The sequence below is a fragment of the Vespa crabro genome, chromosome 6 (assembly GCF_910589235.1).
Source record: "Vespa crabro chromosome 6, iyVesCrab1.2, whole genome shotgun sequence".
NCBI classification, from domain to species: Eukaryota; Metazoa; Arthropoda; class Insecta; order Hymenoptera; family Vespidae; genus Vespa; species Vespa crabro.
In genome coordinates this window covers 6851839-6876142 of record NC_060960.1, presented here as the reverse complement: position 1 = coordinate 6876142, position 24304 = coordinate 6851839, and the positions used below count along the sequence as shown (strand labels likewise).

General features: G+C 33.2%; 1 protein-coding gene and 1 long non-coding RNA gene across 3 annotated transcripts in view; one reads left to right on the top strand and one right to left on the bottom strand.

Annotated features, from left to right (window-relative positions):
- LOC124425101 (homeotic protein ultrabithorax-like) overlaps window positions 1-24304 on the bottom strand; it is a 487023-nt gene that overhangs the window by 449516 nt on the left and 13203 nt on the right. The gene's annotated exons all lie outside the window — the stretch shown is intronic.
- On the top strand, window positions 16835-24299 carry LOC124425102. The gene is made up of 2 exons (XR_006942426.1): window positions 16835-16982; window positions 23944-24299. It is a non-coding gene; the product is annotated as an uncharacterized LOC124425102 (long non-coding RNA).

The window sequence follows — 24304 nt, the reverse complement described above, 5'->3', positions numbered from 1 at the left end:
TCGTTTCCTTTTATCAAAACTTCACGGACTATATATCATGAAACGCGACCAAGTATCTGTCAATAGATGAAATTATTACCGTTATCATCGTTTCGAGATATCACAAAATTGTTTAAATGAAAATGTAATATCAATTGAATGGAATTTTTCTTAATTATAAAAGTGCATTACGGAAAAGTATATATTTAAAATATTTCCAGATGACAATTAAAACGATATTAAGAAAATAATAGGTAATATATTTTGAATGCAGACAATGTCATTTACTAGCTTTATAAAGGAAGATGGTAAATGGGTTAATGTGTTTTGCATCAACAGGTGGCCAGTATTGAACCGCAAACTTATGCCTTTACGAGGACCTAAAGCTGTATTGTGGCGATTCCACTTGACGTATACACCTAAGTAGCAACATGAATAAGAACTCTGTAAGGTATCTCTCGCTTTACGTCATTTCATCACCGAGTAATAATCGCACCTAACGGAGCTAACCTAGGTAGGTAATAGTTGAGCTGTTTCAACTATCGTAAATACACGTATACACGCTTGAAACGTATATTACAAAACATTTATATACAAAACCGTCAAACGACACGAACAATGATTCTCTTTCTTTCCTTTTATCCATCAAATCCAATCTTGTTAGAAAAAAAAAATATAAATGTTACATGATATAAGTATGTTTATTCTATATATATATATATATATATATATATATATTTATTTATTTATTTATTTATTTATTTCTAAACAATCAAGAAGAAATACAAACATATGAAAAAAAGAAAAGATTTATAAGATCTGTAATGTAATCTCGCAAATTCGATCCGATATATTTCTTTCTACAATTCTTTTTGGCAATCACTTGTACATATTTATATTTCAAATTTGCATTTGCATACCTGTATCAAATTGTGATCTCCATCGTATCTCCTTGAATGTTAGTTATAACGAAGTATTAAGAGGGGGGAGAAAAAAAAAACACACACCAAAAAAAGAAATAAACAAATATAAAGGAAAGGTACCATTGGCCGGTCATTTACTCGTTAACTCCTTCAAATTTAAGATCTCTACTTTTTCGTTGCAAACGTAATGCGACAGTGATGATCAAAGTATTTGATCGCTCTTAAAAACTTAATCCTCTTGATCTTACTCATATCGAAGGATACGTCCAAGCGTATACGTATGTACATCGTATTCCTGGTATCATTTCGTCGAAATGTTTACCTCAGGTAAAACGTTCATTGGATCAAGAAATATAAAATATATAAATGATTTTTGGTGGGATAAAAGATCTAAATCATGGAGAGAATATACCTTTTCTTATAATATATTCGCATTAATAACAATTGTACGTAAATCTTGTATACGTAAACGTACGTAAAATTTTCCATTTGTCGCCATTATTTTCGTAAAATATATATATATATATATATATATATATATATATATATATATATATATGTTAATTTATTAAGAAATACATGAAAAGTTTTAAAGAGGGATCTATTAAAAAATTAACTAAATGAATATGAATCGTTAAATGTGAAACTCATGATTATTTCAGATGGATAGATTTTATTTGAGATATATAATATCTTTCTACTTAGGTGTATGTTACGTGACATCAACCATTCGTCACAGCAGGTATCGCGATGCATCCTGGTAAATGCATCCCGCTTGTACAGAACGACGACGTTATCAGGATCCAACGATTATCGCAGCGTCATCTGTATGGAAGCCATTGAAATAGGTCGTAGAGAGAGAGCGTATGGGGCGGTTAGCCCAAAGTCCATTCCGCTAACGGTAACGACCAACTCATGGGTTCGAGTCTCGGCTAAGCTTGAAAATGAATCTCTGTCTCCCCATCATGGCGGATGAAGCAACCATCTCCTTCCTCCTGTAGTGGTCTTTAGTTATGACGACGACGACACCACTACACTACTATCAACACTAATACGGAGCATCTCATTCCTCCTCTATAATCCATGGCTAGCTTTACCACCAGCCTCTATATCAGCCGCCATTTTTCATTGTTAAATGCGCAGGCGCAGAGCGCGCGACTAACAACATACGTAAATAAGTAAGTACATAAGTACATGGAACGAAAAAATATAGAAAAGAATAAAAAAAGAAAAAAAAATATTGTCTATCATTAATGAAATCGATGAAAACGATATTTATCGTTAGAATATTAATAAATTTGATATATAATACCGTTATGATGATGGATTATGCCATTTGAATATTCCCAATGTTACTTCAATACTTCAATCGTAGGTCTAATGTGTATTGAATAAATTTTTATTTATATAAAAAAAAAAAAGAAAGAAAAATAAATAAATAAATAAATTAAAAGATCTTTCTCCTGTGTCATCGCGTTATCCTTCATTCGGAAATTATTTTATATTGCGAAAAATTATTCAAAGAAGAAAAAAGAAAAAAAGAAAGAAAAGAAAAGAAGGAACGAATAGATATGTAAAATTTAAATGATGATGACATTCTGAAAGATCGGCTCCACTGTTGAGTTTTGTGAAATAATTGAAATTGGCGGACTACGGTAGCCCTGCCGGTAAGTTCGTCTTGGTGCAGATGAGACGAGGGTCCACAAAGCGCACTTTATTACCGACGAGGCAATCGATTCCTATCCCTCGTTCGCTGCGTTATCGGGCACGTTTAATGTCCTCTTCAGGTTGAAAGAAAAGGATACAAGAATTGATATATAACTTATCCCCACCCTTCTTTCTAATTTCCTATTTGCACGAAAGTTATCCCCTCGAACGGGACAAATGAAAAGTCAAAAATAATCGACAACATAATAATAATAATCAATCCAATTTTCTTATCTTTTATTTTATTTTATTTTACTTTATTTTATTTTATTTTATTTTATTATATTTTATTTTCCTTATCTATTGTAATTAGTCATTAAAATATAACAATGCGTACAATGAACGAATCATTCTAACATTGTTAAAAAATTCAATATCATTGCAATGAAACGATATGAAAATATATCCTCTTATTGTAACTTGATTATTATTGAAAATTAATTAAGTAATTGCAGAATCATTTGTTATTAATTATACGGAAAGATATCACAAGGAATAAAATTCATAAAAACGATTCGTGGTACTATAATTACAACAATAATCTAAGGTTTATTGTACAAGCAGGTAATTTATAAAATCTACATACGCAATAACATTAACCAGAATATTTATCATCAATAATATCAGAAGATTTATTTGAATTAATTGTCGATAATTCTATATTATCAAGTTTTTAATGTTGTTGATCATGTAAACTTAAACTCTCTCTCTCTCTCTCTCTCTCTCTCCTTCGCTGTGTCGTTCTATGGGCTGTATAATTTAACAACCGCATATAATAAATTTTATTAATATATATATATATATATACATAGTGTGAACTTCTTAATGAACAAAAAATAAGGAAGTTTTGTAAGGAAAAAAAAAAAGAAAGAAGAAAAAAAAGAATAAACATACAAATAAAAGTTAATACGAGAAAAGGAACTATGCAATTATGTGAATTAAAAAAAAATAATAATAAAAAAAATAAAATTGTCATAAATTAACGTCAATTGGTATCGCTTCGAAATAATTGTTTCGAAAATTTATTGCTATTGATTAAAAATGGCATAGTCATGAAACTTATGATTGAAAATATGGTTCCAATGGGATAACTAAAACGTAAAACGTTTAGTTAGTGTGACTTATGACCAAGTCTGATAAAAAGTTTCTTGTTTCTTCCTAAATATCTGCGGAGTCATTCGTTAAAGAAACAAATAAGCATGGCGAGGAATAAGTAACGTTCGGGAAACATAGGGATAATATTCCTTAGAGGAAAAATTCATGTATTTTGTCCGACGAGGGTGGAGTCGAAGAGGAATTATAAAGAATGATGGGATAAATTGGATAGTTCTTTCTTTTTTTTTAAAGAAAAAAAAGGAAAGAAAGAAGAAAAAAAAGAGAAAGAAAAATCATAAACCAACGAAAGCTCTGTATATTTCTTTCTCTCTCTCTCTCTTTCTACGTATAAATGATATACAATACTTTCTAACAAAATACAAAGTATCAAATTCTAAAATGATTTAGCACGTCCTTTGACCAAGTATTCGTTAAAGATACAATTTCGAGTTTTCTAATTATATTTTAACGTTAGACACTCGATCACGAAGTAGTAATATATATATATATATATATATATATATATATATATATATATATATCGGTGTCTATATATATATATAGACACCGATAACCGACGTTAGTCGATGCCAACACGATACCCGTACTCGTCTTTCCGGTTCGATAAAATTTAATAAGCATGACGATTGGTCGATCCATCGATCGACTTTTAATGACATTTATGTGAAACAAGTTTTCTTTCCTCCTTTTTTTTTTTTCAAAGACATTGCAAATCATTATCAAGCGTAATTAACATTCTAATATATGCAAGCAAAAGAAAAAGATAATATTTATTCGTGGTAAGGATAACAAATTTAAAAGAGGAAAAAGAAAAAAAAAGAGAAGACAAAAAAAAAGGAAAGAAGAAGAGAATAACAAAGAAGAGCAAAAAATACGAAACTACGTAGACACGTGGTACATTCTATAACTGTTCCCTTATTCCTTTTATAACCCCATTAATCTTTCCTATGACCCCTGTCTTCGAAATATTCCATCGTGCTTCCCTTACGTGTAGATTCTACGTATAAGTATTGTATATCTAAAACCCCCTTTTTTTTTTTTTTTCTTTAACATCTTACCTACTCGATACCGACACCATTTTCTGTTCTTTCTCCTCCTCCTATTCCCTTCCCCACGCCCAACTTTGTAGTATCTTTCCTCATGGCCGGCCAACGGCCAACCCATGGATTTCTTTCTAATAAACACGAAGAATCAATATTTCATAATGCCCCTTCTACTTTAGACTTTGTTCGGAATCGATTGACCTTACCGGCACATAAGTAAAATAAGTCTACGTATAGAAAGATTACAAATTACCACATTTAATTAATTACGACATCTTTTTTTTTTCTTCTTTTTCTTTTTTTTTTCTCTCTTAATACGATCTTCGAGAATGTGACGTCAATCATTTTACAAAAAAATATCAAAATAAAATTGTAATATTTTCTTGCTAATACATATATATATAAAATATTAAAATAATATGTATATATATATATATATATATACATACATTATCAAATGAAGGATAATAGTTAAATAAAATTTTATATTAGGGGGATTGGAAAGTAATATCGCTTTCTTAAATTAAATTCAAACGAATAAATTTTTAACAATTTTTAACAATCAAATATCGACATGCGCAGAAACATTACTTTCCGGTCCATCTAATACATTTATGTTGGATTACAAAATGGAGAAAAAAACGATCATTCTAATGCATCGATGCAGTAAAGAAAAAGAAAAAAAAGTTCATGTAAGAGGAAAGAGAGAGAGAAAGATGAGAGAGAGAGAGAGAGAGAGAGAGAGAGAGAGAGAGAGAGAGAGAGAGAGAGAGATAGGGAAGAGAGAAAGAATATTAAGAGTGGTTTTATACATGATACGGAAGAGCACCGCTCATGGCAGTCTGGTTAGCATTGCAAAGTAGAAGAAATTGTGTTTGGTCGGCTAGGCATTCGCGGCTGCGTCGTTTTACTGTAATCGTTCAAGTTGGACAGTTCGAGCGAAGTCAGCGAGGATTACATGTCTCCTCTCATGGATGGAACAACTCGTAAAACCATGGCCCATCCACTCTCTCTCTCTCTCTCTCTCTCTCTCTCTCTCTCTCTCTCTCTCTCTTTTTTTCTCTCTCTCTACATATATATATATATATATTATTTGACCCTTCGTTCTATGTTCCATTCAACCCCTCGACCTCCTCTCTCCTTCTTTCTTTTTCTCTCTTTGTCTTTCTTCAACAAACGGCATAGAAATATTCGAAAATGGCGACGATGGGAGAGCAAAAAAAAAAAAAAAGAGAAAAGAAAAAAAAAAGAAAACCTTGCATTCAACTACTTTTTCTGCTTTTTAAAGGCATCTTATTCTTTTCCCCTTGTCGTCGTCGTCAAATCCTCCCCGCCAATCACTTATCTCGAGAACACTCCTCGTCAAATATCATATTTCCAGAATGATGGCCGGTGAAGCCGGTCTGGTCTTCTTCTCTTTATCCATGTCTCCGCCGATGTTTTAACGAATGAACAAGAAAACTAAACGAATTAACACGTAGTTCGATGAAAAATATAAAAGTGCCACGCCCATTTCATCACGAAGATTTTTCTATTCACGATTAAACCTTACCCTAACATATATATATATATATATATATATATAACGTGATGTAAGTATATGCTTATGTATATGTATTGTTATATACGTCATATAGGTACATTTACGTGAAACGCGCTGAAGTGCGTGACCGCAAATAATTGAATATATATTCAAAAAAAAAAAAAAAAAAAAAAAGAAAAAAAAGAAAGGAAAATAGAATGCGCACAAAAATATGGCGAACACGTCATTCGCCACTAATAATAATAATAATAATAATAATAATAAAACATGACTGTAGATTCATAATAATTCATTTCTCAATGATCATTATCGTCTAACGATTATAAATGATGGACAAGTATTGATCAAATGTTTTATGACTAATACTAATTAAAATAAAGGGATAAGCAGATGGTTATCAAAATTGACGGTGACATTGACCCATATGAAGAGAGGATAAAAAGTAGAAAGAAGAAAAAGAGAGAGAGAGAGAGAGAGAGAGAGAGAGAAGGGAAGAAGAAGAAGAAGAATGTGTCTAGAGTAGAAGATCGAAGATTACACGAGCGATGGAGAAAGAGTCGTTGGGGCCGAGCGTTTATTGCCCGACAGGAGCACCCTTTAAAAACGCATCATGCACTTTTATGAGGCAACGATTATGCTCCGAACTCCAAACATACTCGCACCGGCCGCACTGAGTCTTTCATCTCTTTTTCTTATTCCACCTTTTCTTTTTCTTATTCTTCTACCTCTTCTTTTTCCTTCCTAACCATCTTCTTATTCTTATTCTTCCTCCTCCTTCTCTTGCTTTTTTTTTTCTCTTTCCCTTTCTCCATTCTCTTTCGCAAAGAGTACAAAGGGCAATTTCTATGAGAAAGTTTTACAACATCGATCGACTTAAAATACATCTGCCAGCTTTTTCCTTACTTTAAGCACGCGCTCTCGTTGGTTAACAAGCAACTCTTGGATAGCGGCACATTGTCGCTGATGGTAAATACGTAGGCGTGACAAGGACCCGTTTAGAAAGAAAGAGAGAAAGAAAGAGGAAAAAGAAAGAGAGAGAGAGAAAGAGAGAGAGAGAGAGAGAGAGAAATTACAAGTCGAATAAAAAGGAAAAGTCGAATAAATTAAACACGATAAGATCCCGTGAACGTAGCCACGATATTAATGTTCCCCTTCTCTGAAATGACTCGGGGACTCTTTGAAATGCTACATTGTTGCACGCCAACTACTTCTCCTTCTCGGTCATATATACACCCTCTACCTATGTATACGCGTGTACTACTCGTTAGGTGTGGTCGTCATGTAGTTTTCTCTCTTTCTCTTTCTCTCTCTCTCTCTCTCTCTCTCTCTCTCTCTTCTTCTTCTATTTCTTCTTTCTTTCTTTCTTTCTTTCTTTCTTCTTCAAAGCTAACTTAAAAGCTTTATTTTTATACCTATGTCGGCCTGCATAATGCAACAATCTCTGTAAAATATGTTTATTCATGTCATTGGACAAAAAGTCATATATATATTTTAAGATTATGTTTCTGACACGCTCGATAATCCTTTACCACTCCACTATTCCGAATTTATTTTTTTCTTTTTCTTTTTCTTCTTCCTTTTTTTCTTTTTCTTTTTTTTCTTTTCCCCCTTTCTTTATTATACACAAGAGAAGATCACCAAATATTGGACTTTGATCCACGTTCGTTCTATGAGAAATCTCAAGAATTTCTTATAATACTATGAATTCGACATGGCACATTCAATGTTGTCTCAAAAAAAAAAAAAAATATCATCGAACGTTACGACATTATATGTCCATGAGAAATTTTATTATAATGACATCTATTACGTTAATTAATATCGTCGAAATAATAAACCAAGAGGATAACAACATTAAATGGTTGAACTTTCGAAGGATTCTAACGTTAATCCGTTTTGGGCCACACAAGTTGAATCGAATATTGCCGACTGAGCCAATTATTGAAAAGAACAAATAAAAAAGAGAAAAAAAAAAAAAAGAAAAAGAAAAAAAGAAAAAAAAAAGAAGAAGAAAGAAAGAAAAACAACTTCCGTGCAGTTTTATAACAGTCCGGAATCCACGTTCCAACGGAATGAAATTCCGTTCGAGCGAATCCCTTCGAGATAACTTTGCATCCACGATCGTCGTTCGCTCGATTGATAAAACTCCAAGTGACTCTTTCTCGTGACGTATCTCGCATCCAATGAAACTTTCACGATATCAATGGCACAAGGAGTTACATCATTTACGAAGATTAACCGTGCTATTAAAAATGTGAAGATGACTGTCAATAGGAAAAAAAAAAAAAAAAGAAAGAAAAGAAAGAAACAGAAAAAAAAAATATATATATATATATATATATCAACGTTAAATGTAATATCTTTATATTATCCATAGTATTATTCATAAGTTGTAACGTTCCAATAGGGACTTACGATAACTTGTAAAATGAATCGTAAATCGCCGTTTCGAGAATTATCGCGAGATATTTGAGAAACGAGCTCTAGCAGCAAAATCGACTTGCGTGAAACGGCAATAGTGATGGTAGTAAAACACTAACCGGACTTTATCGCCCAACGCGCCGAGATGTTTAAGGGATTTAAATTAAATACCCGACCCACCTGGTGCATGGTAACACATCCTTTTACCATTTACACTTACACGGTAATACATAGATCATTACTAGCCAATTCGTATTTATCTATTTGAAGATAATTAAAAAGGAATGCGCGAATCTATGAAGTTGATTAACCTATTAACTATGCTTGAATTCATTGAAGGATAATACTCTTGAGTTGCGAGGAAACAGTAAATTTTTTGTTTTCCTTTTCTTTTTTTTTTGTTCTTTTTTTCTTGTTTTCTTTTTTTTCTTTTTTTTCTTTTTTTTTTTTTTTTTTTTTTTTTTTTTTTTTTTTTATGACCTCAATAACGTTCGTCACGCTAGATAAAAATAAATTACCTTTCGTTAATTTGTATGAAGATTTTTCATGAAAAATTATTTGTAAATACAGATACCATTAATGACGCGAGATCAACACTCTGGCAAAGATAAGATCAATTGTCTCTGATCGGTATCAAGAAAATATCTCAACAATTTTTTAATCGTCGTATCGTTACAAGTTAATGTCGAATTTGCAAAAAAAAAAAAAAAAAAAACAAAACAAAAGAAAAAGAAATAAAAAGATTTTCATAAAAAAGAATTGGACTCGCAAAAATCCAAAACTTTTACTATGAGGTCGACTTGGGTATAACTTTGAAAAATATCTTTACCCATAGGGAACTAGTAAGTACTAATTTACGTGAAAAAAAAGAAAAAGAAAAGGGACGTCCCTGTCGTCCTGCAATGACAACGTGTTTACGTGCACACCCATAAAGCCACAACCCGTTACCTGCGCTTTTTCTTTTTTTTCTTTTTTTCCATATAATTTTCTACCGCGGTTGAACGAGCTCTTTGCTGCATGGAAAAAAAAACAAAAAAAAAACAAAAGAAAAACAAAAAAAAACAAAAAAAGGAAAAAAGGAAGAAAGAAAAAAAAGAGGAAAGAATAGGGAACGGTCGAAGAAGAGGAAAAAAAAAGAGGAGGCAAAAAAAGAAGAACATGAAGAAGAAGAAGATGAAGATGAAGAATACGAAGAAGAAGAAGAAGAAGAAAAAGAAAAAGATCTTCCCTTACAGTTAGAAAACGGTCTTCGCGAATCGAACAACAATGTCGGTCGGTCGAGAAAGAAACTTCACCGTTATAAATTCGAACACGAAACACAACAGTAAGAAAAACGTTCTCGTCATTTTCGCCTCCTCGAACTTTATGGTGTACCAACGCAAAAAAAGGGTCCGAGTCTCATGTACTCTTAGCCCTATACACACACACACACACACTCTCTCTCTCTCTCTCTTTCTCTCTCTCTCTCTTCACCGTCATTATGGGAATGTAAAATGTTCTACCCTTCAGCTCACTCACCTCCGATCTTTCGTCAGAACAGTGTTACGCGAACTTCCGTCGGTTCTCGTCTCATTCATTATCCCCGTAGATCACGAACTAGTTGTAGATATTTGAAATTTTTGCAAAAACCAGACAAATATCGAGATTACTTCGCACGGATAACCACCTAATAATGTCCCGATAAAAATTCATCGACTTTATCGATGACTCGTGTCACTTATTATTTTAATAATAATAATAATAATAATAATAATAATAATAATAACTTACATTTTTTTTTTCGTGTTATCGCATTAATTAGTTTCGAACTACTAAACACTGCTCACTTTTACATAAATATATACATACATATGTTAAAACGTTAAAATGATTACATGAAATTTCTTTTTTATCCTCGTTAACACGTATCATACGTACATATGTACAATGTAAATGTTCACATTAAAAGATAATATTCTTTCTATGCAAATAATATTACATAACAAAAATTTAATGATACGAAAGATTTTAACATTATCGTTTTCTTCATTTATTACTTAATCATGAATTTTTAATAACGTTTCGTCCATCAAAATTTGAATCTTTCGACTCGTTGAACTCATCCGAAATCTACGACAGGGCTTTTAATTAATTCGCGAAAGTGCCGTTCTAATACTACATTTCGCGTTATGTTTCGTAAGTAAAACGAGTCTAGTGACAAATGTTCTAGAAGAATTGTATTTATGTTATCATTTCAAATCTATTTGTGCGTCAACATTTGTGATTAACATGTGTCCATTCTATTTCTTGGAATGAATTGTAACGAGCAAATCAGCAAGGTAAGTATTACCATTAAAAAATAAATATTAATTATACAAGGAGAAATTGTATATATGAAGATGTGCTTATCGTTTGAAGAAAAATATTTTAATAGATATTTGTCGTCTAACAAGTTTAAAACGACAAAATATCTTGAAACATTTTATTCCGTATCCTTTCGTTTATTTAATATAACGCAACGATTATTTCCATCTCATAAATTTCGTTACCGTTCTTATCTTTTTTTAACATACCGCATATCGCACTGAATGTAATTAAATGTAATTAACTTGCTTATACGAATGTAAATTTAAACGGAACCGTTTCATGTTTAGTTATGCTTAATTAATCGACGAACTTTTTCAAAATAGATAAAGGTATCCTTATCATGTAAAGAATTAAATAGAAAGAAAGAAATAGACAGAGAATGAGAGAAAAAGAGAGAGAGAAAGAAAGAGAGAGAGAGAGAGAGAGAGAGAGAGAGAAAGAGAGAGAGAAAGAACAGATGCAGCAAATGCGTTTACGTTGAAGTCCGTACGTTTTCGTTGAAGTCCGACATTTATTTCTAGGTATTTCTCCCTTCAACGAGCTTGGGAATTTTGTAACGATCGTTCGGATCTTCCACGGCAGCTGTCTGCATGAACGTGGATCCAGTAAGACCATCCACGAAAGAAGCCGAACGGAAAAGCAACTTCGTCGAAATTTCACCGAAATAAATTCGTAGGACGCACCGCGTGCAACTCGTCGTACCGCGATGATATCCAAAGCAAAATTAGCTTTGGTGCACTTTGTTGCTAAAAACATATTTCCTTACTTTACGAGACTCGAGTTGTCTCTTAAAAACAGTTGCGAACGTGTTGCACCGCGACCAACTGAGATTTTGCTGTTTGCCGAAAATATGCTCGGTGAAACGCGCGTCAACATTATCTATCCCACCCGAAAAACAACTTTCATCTTGAATTTTCAGTCTCTTATATATTCGAACTTTTATACAATGTTATCCTACGCGATCGCATTTATTTTTTTCAACATTTTATTTTTATCAAATATATATTCTCTTTGATCATCGATTGTTCCCCGAGATAAATAAAAAGAAGAAGGAAAATAATAATAATAATAATAATAATAATAATAATAATAATAATAATAATAATAATAAAAAGAAATAAAAAAGAAAAAAAGAAGAGAGAAATTATTCGCCAACAAACAGGAGCTAACTGACAATAATGATTTCCTTGTCAACCATGTAAACATTTAGATATACAATATTAAATAGCAACGAACTATGCTCCCTGATATTTCCTGTTTCTGCTTTGATTGCAAAAGAAAAAGAAAAAAAAAAGAAGAAAGAAAGAAAGAAAGAAAGAAAGAAAGAAAGACTGAATAATCGAGAGAAAAGAAATACTACCGACAAGTCCACTTAATTGTTTTTACGAGTCCATTAATGGGACTCTCACGAAAATCGTAGTTGAAATAAAAAAAAAAAAAAAAAAAAAAAAAGGAAAAAAGAAGAAGAAGAAACAGAAAAGAAAAAAGAAGGAATGAGAAAGAAAAGAAGTCGACGTCGACTAGTATTATCTGCCTAGTTAAACGAGAGAACCGACAATATCTTTATCGTTTTCAAATATTCAAGCCAGTTTTAGATTGAACATCGTCATGGTACTTTGTCAACGGGCCCGCACGCGTTTCATCGTTGAATGGAGAATGTCGTCCAATTAAAAATCTTCGCGTTTCTTCTTTCGGTGGAACGAGGAAAAAAAAAGAAGGGGGAAAAAAAAAAGAAAAAAATAAAAAAAGAAAAACAAGCAAGAAAGAGAAAGAGGAGAAAATAAATAAAAAGAGAGACAGAGAGAAAGAGAAAGAGAGAGAGAGAGAGAGAGAGAGAGAGAGAAAGCAACCAAGAAAAAAGAAAAAGAAATTTCGTCGGACTTCGAGCTGATTGGCGGTGGATTAGAGTCGGCTTCTAAAACTTTGTTGAATAATCAAGGCGCGAGAAGCGTGTTGCGAGAAACGCGGGACACAGGTGGCCCATTTGTTCTTCGTCGGCTGGTTCGCGATAAAGAGGGCGGGCACCTCGTTAACGATTCTGGTTTTGCTACCTCGAGAAAGGATCCTGCATTCCCGCTCCATTCTATCTCTTCTACTTCTCGAACCTATCGTCAATATCGAATAAATATATATATAGCCCAATCACCAATCTCTCCTTTTCTTGTATCTTCTCTCTTTCTCTTTCTCTCTCTCTCTTTCTCTCTCTCTCTATCTTTATCTCTCTTGCTCTTCACGTTGTTCTTGTCTCGCCCTTCTCAGTTATTACAGGCCGTTTTGCGCAGAAATTGAGCACCGAGTGGAATTAGTCCAAGCTTATATTATATCACGGCAAACGAAATTCCCTTTCCGAACCGCAGAACCATTTATGTATCGTCCCTTTTACCGAACGAATCTTCCTCTCGTTAGACTTCTTTATCGTCCCTGATTAGGGACGTTGGTAAATCCATTGCTTAGTTTGTCATCGAAATTATTTCAAATTATTGCGCATATATTGAATCCCACACATACATACACGCACACACGCATACACATTTAACTCCGTCGGCGAAAATTAATTATTTTTTCTTTTTTTGCAAATTGAACATCACATATATTCGATGGAATATATAACGAATGTAAGTATTGTATTCGTTAACGATTGTACAGCGGGAGAGGATAAAAAAAAAAGGTGGGGGGAGGACAGAGAGATGGAAAAAGAGAAGAAGCAAAGGAAAAAAAAAAAAAAGAAAAAATGAAAAAAAATATTTGCCAAAATATCCGACGATAAATAATTTTATTAGATTCCAATTCAAAAAATATATCCTTCTTCTCACAAAATTCGCTTACTAAGCGACATCCCGAATACTAAGATAGATCTCAATCTCGTTTCATTACACAGCCCCCGTACGACAGAGTACTCGAACAGATTTTTTACTTTTTCGAACTTCGTATTCCTTAGACGAGGGGAACTACGACCTCCGTCCTTTGAAATACTTTTTTTTCTGACGTATTTCAAAGATATCTTCTTTCTTTATTTCTTTTTATTTTTTTTTTCCTTTTCTTTCTTTTTTTTGTTTTTTTTTTTTTTCTTTATTATCTTCTCTCTTTTATTCTTCTCTTTTCTCCTCCAAAGTTGATATTCATTTTTTTAGAGTTCAACGTCAGGGCGTCACTACTAGCCCGGGGATATATGTATATATATATATATATATATATATATATATATATATATATATATATATATACATACATACATACATACTCGGCATACATGTATGCCGAGCACGAGTATAAATTCTCAAGTGCCTTTAAGCTTTACAAGTTTCAAAGAGAGGTAGCGGAATGTCGTTCGACCCGATCTCGAAAGTTCCGCAACGCTAGCTGAAGCTTTTATAAGAGCTAGACGAAAAGTTCAGTCGAACCCTTATATATAGGTAACAACTTATCTAGACTGGCTCCGCGTTAGCGAGCCAAAGGATATTACAGTAGGATATAAAACATGGCTAAGCACTTTAAATTAGAAAACTTACACCTCGCTTACAAATTCGTTCGAACTACGCGATAGTAAAAAAAAAAATCTTAAAGGAATCGACACCCCTTAAGAAAATTCATATTTCAACGTTTCTTCGTTTTAAGGTGCTTATAAAAAAAAAAAAAAAAAAAAAAAAAGAAAAAAATAAACAAAAAGAAAAAAAAGAAAAACAAAAAAGAAAAACCAGAAAAAAAATCACTAAGGAAGAAGAAAGATAAAAAAACAAAAAAAAAAAAAAAAAGAAAAAGGAAAAAGAAAGAAACGAAAAATACTTTTCTGACGAAAATAAAACAAAATACTTTAGGAATATTATCTCGAAGGTAAATTTATCATTTGGGTCAAAACTTTCGACTCGCGAAAGAAAATGTGTTACGAAAAGTTGTATTCTCCTTAATACTGTCTCGTAATGAAACGATTGCCTCATGGCCGAGAGTAAGAGAAACTTTTCCGAGAAATATTCTCTCTCTTTCTCTCTCTCTCTCTCTCTCTCTCTCTCTCTCTCTCTCTGTCTCACTCACTCACTCTTTCTCTCTCTTTCTTCCTCTTTACAAAGGCGGAGCCAAAGGGATGCCTTTCGCCCGGGCTTCGACGTGATGCGCGCGCGCGCGCTCTTGCACACACGCTAACTCCCCATGCTCAGAAACTTTTGAGAACCGAATGAAACGAGTACCGACGCGACATTTTGCTTCTCTTTCTTTATTTTTCACTATTTCTATCTTTCTCTCTATCTCTCTCTCTCTCTCTCTCTCTCTCTCTCTCTCTCTTTCTCTCATTCTTTCTCTCTCTTTCTCTTTGTCTGTCTGTCTCTCTCTCTTATTCGTTCACTCTTCCTTCTCTCATTTCTTTCTCACGGAACTTGTAAAATTTAAAAGCACTTTGGAATTCGCATCTACAAAAGTACACCAGTGAAAACTTCGAAGAAAGAAACGAAAGGGGTGGGGAGGGGGGGAGAAAGAGAAGAAAAAGAGAAAGAGAGAGAGAGAGAGAGAGAGAGAGATTCGGTATACCCTACACGTTCGGATTTTGCGTTTTCTGTTTTTTTATTTTTTCTTTTCTTTTCTTTTCTTTTTTTTCACCTCTTTTTATCGAATTTTGCAAACGACGAACGACGATGAAGATACGTGAAAAAAAATAAAAAAAAAATAAAATAAAATAAAATGCAACGGAATGTAATGGTATCTTGGCATTCTTCTTGTTTTCCCTTCTTCGAAATGAAAATTTTATTATTTAATTATCCGTATTCGTACATTAATTATATTTATTCGAATGTTCTAATATCGATTAAAAATTCTTTTATTACTATCTCGATATACTTTCTCAATGATTCGAAAAAGTTCTTTATGCTTGAAGGCTTCATTAAAGAGAAACATTTAAAAAAAAAAAAAGAAAAAAGAAAGAAAAAAAAAACAAGGAACAAAAATACGAAAAAGTAGACAAATTCGAAGATCAATTGTTAACGAAGCAAACGATGGGGAACTAAATTAATCATATTGATCCATCGATGAAGTTATTCGCGAGGATATTCATTTAAAAAATGTATGAGAAAAGCTGTACGTGACTAGGGAACTCGTAAATTTCACGACGGGATTAATTTTCAGGGAGTAAACGCGACGAACCAATGAAGGAGAAAACAGCACGAGCATTAACCCAACGGCGCCAGTTTCTCTATTCGCAATTTTTACTTTCACATTGATTCCTTTCCTTTTTTTTTTCTTTTTTTTTTCTATCCTATATTCAACGTTTCACATTTTTCTGAATTATGATATAAAAATAATAATAATAATAATAATAATAATAATAATAATAATAATAATAATAATAATAATAATGATAATGATAATAATAGAAATAATTCGATCCTCGAATGAAATTAAATCAAATAAAATTATTTTGTCGTTTCTTAAATTGACATTAATCTTTTTTTGAGTCTTCGTTTGTCTAATAAAATAATTAATCTAATATTTAATCTTTATCTTGTGTTTATAATGATTTTTATTACTCTCTTATCATAATTATTCTGTCAGAGGCGACATTTTCGACATGAAAATGACAAAAATAATGAGATGCAAGTGCAAGCTTTAAACAAGAAGAAAAGATATATACACATATATATACATACATATATATATATATATATACATTCATATATATATATACACGAGAGGATGTCTATTCTATCGACCAGACTTGCGACGCGCGCATGACAACACGCTCGATCGTAAGGGAAGACTATCATGGCGACGGTGCGAGATAACCTCGAGCTCTTTCGAACGTTCTTTTATCCATTTACTATACTTTCTAAGATTTAACTGGTGATTTACGGAGTATGTCTATTGGTGTCGAAACGATCGGAGAACGAGTAATACCTACTTAACTCGAATCGTGCTTTACAGGTAAGCCAACGACATATTTTCTGTCGTTTCCTCGAACGTAACAACAATATTTTCTGATAATTCATTGAACTAAAATAGAGACATAGAAAGTCTATATGGAAAGATAAGAAAAAAAAAAAAAAAAAAAAAAAGAAAAAAAAGAAAGAGACAAATGAAATGAGACAACGTTGATAAGAGAAAAACAAAAATTTTTCTGCTAAAAGTAAATTTCTAATCGTTTGCATTGATAAAATAATTAGAATGCTGATACGTATGTATTTATGTATGTTCCAGTTCTCTTCTCACCCTATTTCCTACACTATCCCATAAAATTGACGTTTGTCATTCATCGTGTATTTGAAATAAGAATACTGCAATTCCTCCTTGAGCTTTTTGACTCGTTGAAAAATACAAGAAAGAATCTGTGAATGAATTAATAGAAAAATTATTTACGATTATACGTTCGTAGTGATGATACGTATGTATGACATAGACAAATAGCGTCGTTTGTTTGTTCACGTTATAGCTGAAAATAGACAATTTATGGAAGGTGCCTTAATGCCTATAAAGAAACCTACCGTGTGGCCAATTGTGACATGTTAGGTTCCGCGAATAGACTTCATTGATCACAAATTATCCGTAATTTCTACGAAAGAGAAGAATACCTAGCTAAATCGTTATATCTATTTACACATACCTAATTTATCTATTTATAGATAAATCCAATACGATAATTCTTATCGCGATAAAATCACTCGATAGAATTCAATCGTAATTTAATTAAATTTATAATTAATGAAAAACAATTTAAACGTTTTCCACGTTCGTTACTTACGAATGAAGTTCTTCATTTTATTTTTATAATAATAAAATCATCGATCGATACATTAACCCAATAAATTTATAACCAGTAAACTATAATAATTTCAATGATCTGATAAAATTCTCTTATTTCTTTTAATGTTTAATGTTCGTTTTCAATCGAGTCCGTCGTTAAAATTTTTCTGATTATCACAAAAATATCTCATGCTAACGAATGAGAGAGGAAGGAAGGAGATGTGGGGTGGGGGGTTGAGCGAAAAAAGTAAAAAAAGAAGAGCGGGAAAAAAAAGGAAAGAAAAAAGAAAAAGAAAAGTTGTCCCGATCGAAGTGAAATGATTATCATTATACGAAGTACTTCAGGCATATCATTACATATAAGTGTATAATATAGATACTATCTTTCTGTCCGACAATCTCTTTCTCTCTCTCTCTCTCTCTCTCTCTTCCTCTTTTTAAAAAAAAAAAAAGAAGTAAATATCAAAAACACGTAAGATATAAACGTGGCCATACGAAAGTTTACGTTCCGTCGTACGGACAACGTGAGAAGAAAGCTTTGTTTTTAAAAAAAAAAAAAAGTTATATCCTGTTCGATTTAAAAAGTAAAAAAACGAAGAAGGATAGGCGATAGATAATCAAAGGAGAGTCAGTTCAAACGAATTAAATTGGAAAGGACTGAATAACACGAAGATCTAGCTAGCTATATATATATATATATATATATATATATATATATATATATATACACCTACATTCATAGAGAAAGATGGACGATACGCCAGAACTTTGGTTGGTCATCAACGAAATAATCTCTCTCTCTCTCTCTCTCTCTCTCTCTCTTTCTCTTTCTTATTTTCGTTCGAATTCGAAGATTTCGAATAAGAACGAGAGAGAGAGAGAGAGAAAGAGAGAAAGAGAGAAAGAGAGAGAGAGAGATAAAGAGAAAGAGAAATGTGGTAACTCACTTTTGGCTTTCTTCCTCTTTGCGAAGTGTATTAGATTGGCTTCGAGATACGTGACCTCGCTCGAGAATCAAGCTCGTTTCCCAACATTCTCTACTCTTCACTTCGATCCTCCTCAAACCCCACCCAAGAGCCCTCTCATCCTCTCCTCTCTTCGTCATTTCCTATGGTTCCTCGCCACCTCCCACGTCGACACTACGTCCTGCACAAACCTAACTTTCCACGAACGTACTTCCCCTGGCCCTCCCCCCCCCCTCTACCCTCATGCCCTACCTCCTATTCTTTCTCCGCCATACTCTTTTTTTCTTTTTTATTTTACTTCTTTTTATTTTTTTATTTTTTTATTTTTTTCTTTCACTATTTACTTCCTTCCATACTACCGTCGCGTCCTTTTTTCATTCTCTAATGTTTTTCAATTCTTTGACGTTGCGAAACTCTTAAGCAGATTCTGTTTACATTATCTTCTATTTCGTTTCACAAACATATACATACATATATACATACATACATACATATATATATATATATACACATACTTATATATCGTGTATATTATAAACATTCGTATTCGGCAATTCAAAAACAAAAAAATATCGTCGAATCGTATAATTAATTTTACCGAATCAATATCTAATTTGTCATTGTAATCGTGATCGTATTTAGGTCGATATTTAGTTATCTATTATTTTTTTTCTCTTTCGTTCTTTCTTTCTTTTACCTCTCAATTATCGTATAAAGAGAATTGATAGAAACGTTAGTAAAAATTTTATAACAGAAGTTCGAATGTAATTCGAATTAAATTTCTCTAAAGAATACTTCCAATTTTCTTTTATATAAGCTGGACAATAGAAGCCGGAGAAGGAAAGAGAGAGAGAGAGAGAGAGAGAGAGAGAGAGAGAGAGAGAGAGAGAGAAAGAGAGAGAAAGAGAGAGAGAAAGTAAACGCAGCAGCAAGTGAAGTAGAAAGAAGAAAGAATTAGATAAAAATGGGGGGGAGGTGGGGGGAAGAGAAAACTTCGTGTCATCGGATTCAGCAGTCCGACCAGAGTTTTGAGATGGTTATAAAAGTTTTCTGCAGCTCGATATATATATATATATATATATATGAATGTATATAAGTATACTTATAGATACGTTGTGTATATATGTATGTAGACGAAGTATCGAATACGCGTATTACCTAGACTGGAACAAACTCGTTTCCAATGTGTTCACCTTGGTCTTCTTCTTCCTTCTCATTCTCATCCACATCCTCATCCACATCCTCATCCTCATCCTCCTAAAGGGAGAAAAGAGAAAGAGAGAAAAGCCAAAGAGCAATTCCTATTCCAACGACTTTCCGTAAAAACGTCTCATATCGTGAAACATTGTTAAATATATTACGGTCTTGCCATCTCGTATACCACTACTACTACTACCACTGTTGCTACTACTACTACTACTGCTACTACTACTACTACTACTACTACTACTACTACTACTACAACTACTACTACTACTACTACTCTGCTACTAACACTACCAACATCATGTAATGCATATGTATGCAAAGACGAAGTGAGAAAGAGAGTGAAAGAGAAAGAGAGAGAGAGAGAAATGCCATGATAGAAGATCACGTGCCTACAGAATTTTACAGTCCCCACGTTGATCAGAGTCTAGACTATCGTTTTCGTGATCCGGAATCCTTTCGGTCTTTCTTCTCGAACGGAATATCGAGAAGGGGGCGTGAAGTTTGAGGATGCAAGAGATGCACCGCCTTTCCAACCAGTCAGAGCTTAAGCTCAACCGTGATATTCAACTCGATGAGAGAACCTAAGAAGCCATTGATCTTCTTAAAATCTAACCGTATCCATGTATATAACATGTACTTAAACATGTCTTATATGGAAAAGAAAAGAAAAAAAAAAAGAAAAAAAAAGATATGATAAATTACATATTTACGAAAATAATCGTATTGTTTAGTAAAAATCAAATAACTCAAGATATTTGCATGATTTCTTTTTCTTTTCTTCTTTCTTTCTTTCATTCTTTCTTTCTTTCTTTTCTTTTTTTTTTTTTTCAAGAAATACATTCGATTTTAATTGTACGATAATAATTGTTTAAATTTACAATCAATTAACGTATACCTAATTACTTAGCGAATAAAACTTGTGTATATTTATATCTATCTATATAAAATGAAGTTCGACGTGTTTTAGAAGAAAAAACCAAAAAAAAAAAAAAAAAAAAAAAAGAAAATCAAAGAAAAAACAAATAAAATGAAATAATAAAAAAAAGAAAAATAAAAAAGATAAAAAGAAAGAAAAGAAAAGTAAAGAAGAAAAAGTAAAAGAACTTTTCTCTGATTTATTTATTTATCGTCTCCATCTCACATTCCCCCTCCCCTCCCTCCCAACCTCCCTTCCCTATTAAATCACTTGCCTTTATGAAATTCTTTGCGAATACTCTTGCTTCAATGAAACTAAGTAGATAGATATCATTGGTTCGAGTTGAAAAATTTGTCGATCGTCTTGGACTTAACATTTTCGTAGTATCGCATAGACATCGTCGTCCTCTCTTTTTTAGTAAGTCCCCCTTATCTCACGGTTCTCATTTTGTGACTTTCCCCTACTCCATTCTATTCTACCCTTACTCTTACTCTTACATCTCGTCCTTGTCTACTTCTACTACTTCTTCTACCTCTTCTACGTCTTCCTCTTCGTTTCATAGATATCTTTACATTTTCACAACCTCCTCCCAAGTTTTCATGTCTCTTCTCTCAAATATATATATATATATATATATATATATATATATATATATATATATATATAATATATATATATCTTTGTACGAAGTTTCCTTCGGTCGTTCCTGTGACTTCGCTCTAATGAGACTTCAACGTTCACCGTCATTCTGATAGTCACACACAAATGCACGTAACTTACATGTACCTACGAATAACGTAGATACTTACTCTAGTCGTACCTAGTCTAGTCTATCCAACGTCCTCCGGGTAAATCCTCTAACGCATAAGACTTCTCATGGTAACGTACGTGAAGCTATATGTACTTACATACACATATACACATATATAGATATATACATAGATACGTACGTACGTAGAATCTTGTAAGAGAAAGATAAAGACGAGAAGAGAAGAGAAAAGAGAGAGAGAGAGAGAGAGAGAGAGAGAGAGAAAAAGAGAGATATCCTAGAAGTTCGTCGGCGATATTCCAACAACGATTTCAACCAACCCATCCTTACACAATCGTGTACCTACAAACGTACTCGCCTTAGCAAGAAGAACCCTTTTACGTGTCCAATCTTCCTCCGTCGTTCCTTCGTTGAAGGAGAAATAACAATTTCGTTGTTGGAACGCCTTGAGAAAACTTAACGCTTAACCGCGCTCGCCCGTTTTCTAGTAAGCTTTTCGACTTTCTTCCGAATCGGAAAGCTCGATCTCCTCTTCGTGCTTCTCGTACGAGTAAGACGAGAACGTTTGGAAAATAGGAAGATGACCTCGTAAAATTGGAGCTACGCCGAGGATATTTTTCTTGGCTGGTTGGTTGGTTGGTTGGTGGATAGGTAGATAGGTAGGTAGGTAGGTACGTAGGTACGTAGGTAGGTAGGTAGGTAGGTAGGTAGTTAGATATAGCTAGCTAGATATAGAGTATATCGGAAACTCGCTATTTATTCCGTCGAACGATTCTAGTCGTATACCGTTATTTCATAACTCCGTAAGACGTAATAGATCTCTGACTTCCTACCAAAAATTGCATCCGTCTTGTGGACTGGCTCGTTAACTTGACCGGAGGATAGGATTTTATTCTTCGTCAAATGATATTAAAAGTTTTCGTACGTTATAAGAAAGAAAAAAAATGAGAGATAGAGAGTAAGAGAAAAAGAGAGAGAAAGAGAGAGAAATTATGAAAACGGAAATAACATAACAAATATAATTTCATAGTTGTAACAGACTAAGACATCGTATTGAATATCGTAATGGCGTACGAAGAAGAGGACGATTACCATAGAAATGTCTCGGCTTTTAATGACACGTGTATTATGTACGTATATATAAATATATATATGTACTCTCTCTCTCTCACACACACACACACACACACACACACACACACATATATATATATATATGCATTCTTTTCTATACTTGAAAAAGATACGAAACGTAATGGATTCCATACGATCAAAATCTGAACGAACGAGCCTTGCAGGCAATGAATTCGTCCTAGAGTTTCATAACTTCGATCGGCCAACGAGAATAACGAAGGACAATGTTGCACGGGCTAGCTCTTGCAGGAGCACCTAAAGAAAATAAACTGTAATAAAATGGACTATGTAAAATGGCGAGCCCCAAGTGAAATAACGTTTAAACATCTAGCTAGCTTGGCCTAGGCTTGATAAAGATTTCTCGCTTAGACATAAACATCGGGCGTCGCAAACTTAACGCATGGTCATCCACGAATGAGCGTAAAGATCGCTCTTTACGATATCGTCGTGCCGGATTTTGCGCAAGAAAGAAAGAGAGAGAGACAGAGAGAGAGAGAGAGAGAAAGAGAGAGAGAGAGAGAAAGAGCTAGCGCGCTCACGTTCAATGTGGTATCTTTGTAGACACAGTTAATTGAGAAGTCAACTACTTACATACATACGTAAACCTTCGAGTACCAATGAATTCAATTTACGCATCTCTTATGCATAGTTATATTGTTACTTTCTTTATTTTTTGTTCTGTTTTGTTTCTTTTTCTTTTTTTCTTTTTTTTGTTTTATTTTTCTTTATTATTTTTTTCTCCCTCTTACGCTTACGCTTTCTCATTTCTATCGCTTTTTCTTCCCTTTATCTTCTTTATATTTGTTTTATCCCTTATCCTCTTCTACTACATCTTCTTTTTCTTTTTTCTTCTTTATCTTCTTCTTCTTCTTATTCTTCTTCTTCTTCTTCTTCTTCTTTTTCCGACGCTACGTAGAAAACGAACGACTTCGAGCCGACGGATACGCGCCGAAGACGCAATGCTTCGATTCTATCGTCATTTGAAAATTTTTTATTTCAAATATTCTTTACAAAAGAAAAACAATTCTTCGTTCTATTTTTTCTCCGTCTTTTCTTTTTTTTTCTTTTGTAAACGAGTGCACAAATATATTTATCATCGTTCTAACCATACTTAGAAAATGTATTCCTTTTTATTGTCTCGATCGATCATAGATAGGAGAAGTTTCATTCAAGATGGAGAACAAACGTGAAAAGAAAATGGAACGATCTGCGTGCAAGTCCTTATATATATATATAACGATAACAGGAAGATTGGTATGATCTAATCATGGAATCTACTTCGAGCCCTGAACAAAGCAAACTGAACAACCTTAGTTCGTAAGATGATCTTAGAGGGAAGAGAAAGACGAGAATCCAATCAAAACCGAATAGAAGAGGCCATCGAATATCCGACGACTACGTTTGCCTTCTGCGAAGCAATTATCCCTTTTGCTAAGAATGGTCTTAGGGACGTAATTAATCTCCTTGGCAATCAACGTTAACAACACTATGAACATTACTCGTTCCAAGTAAT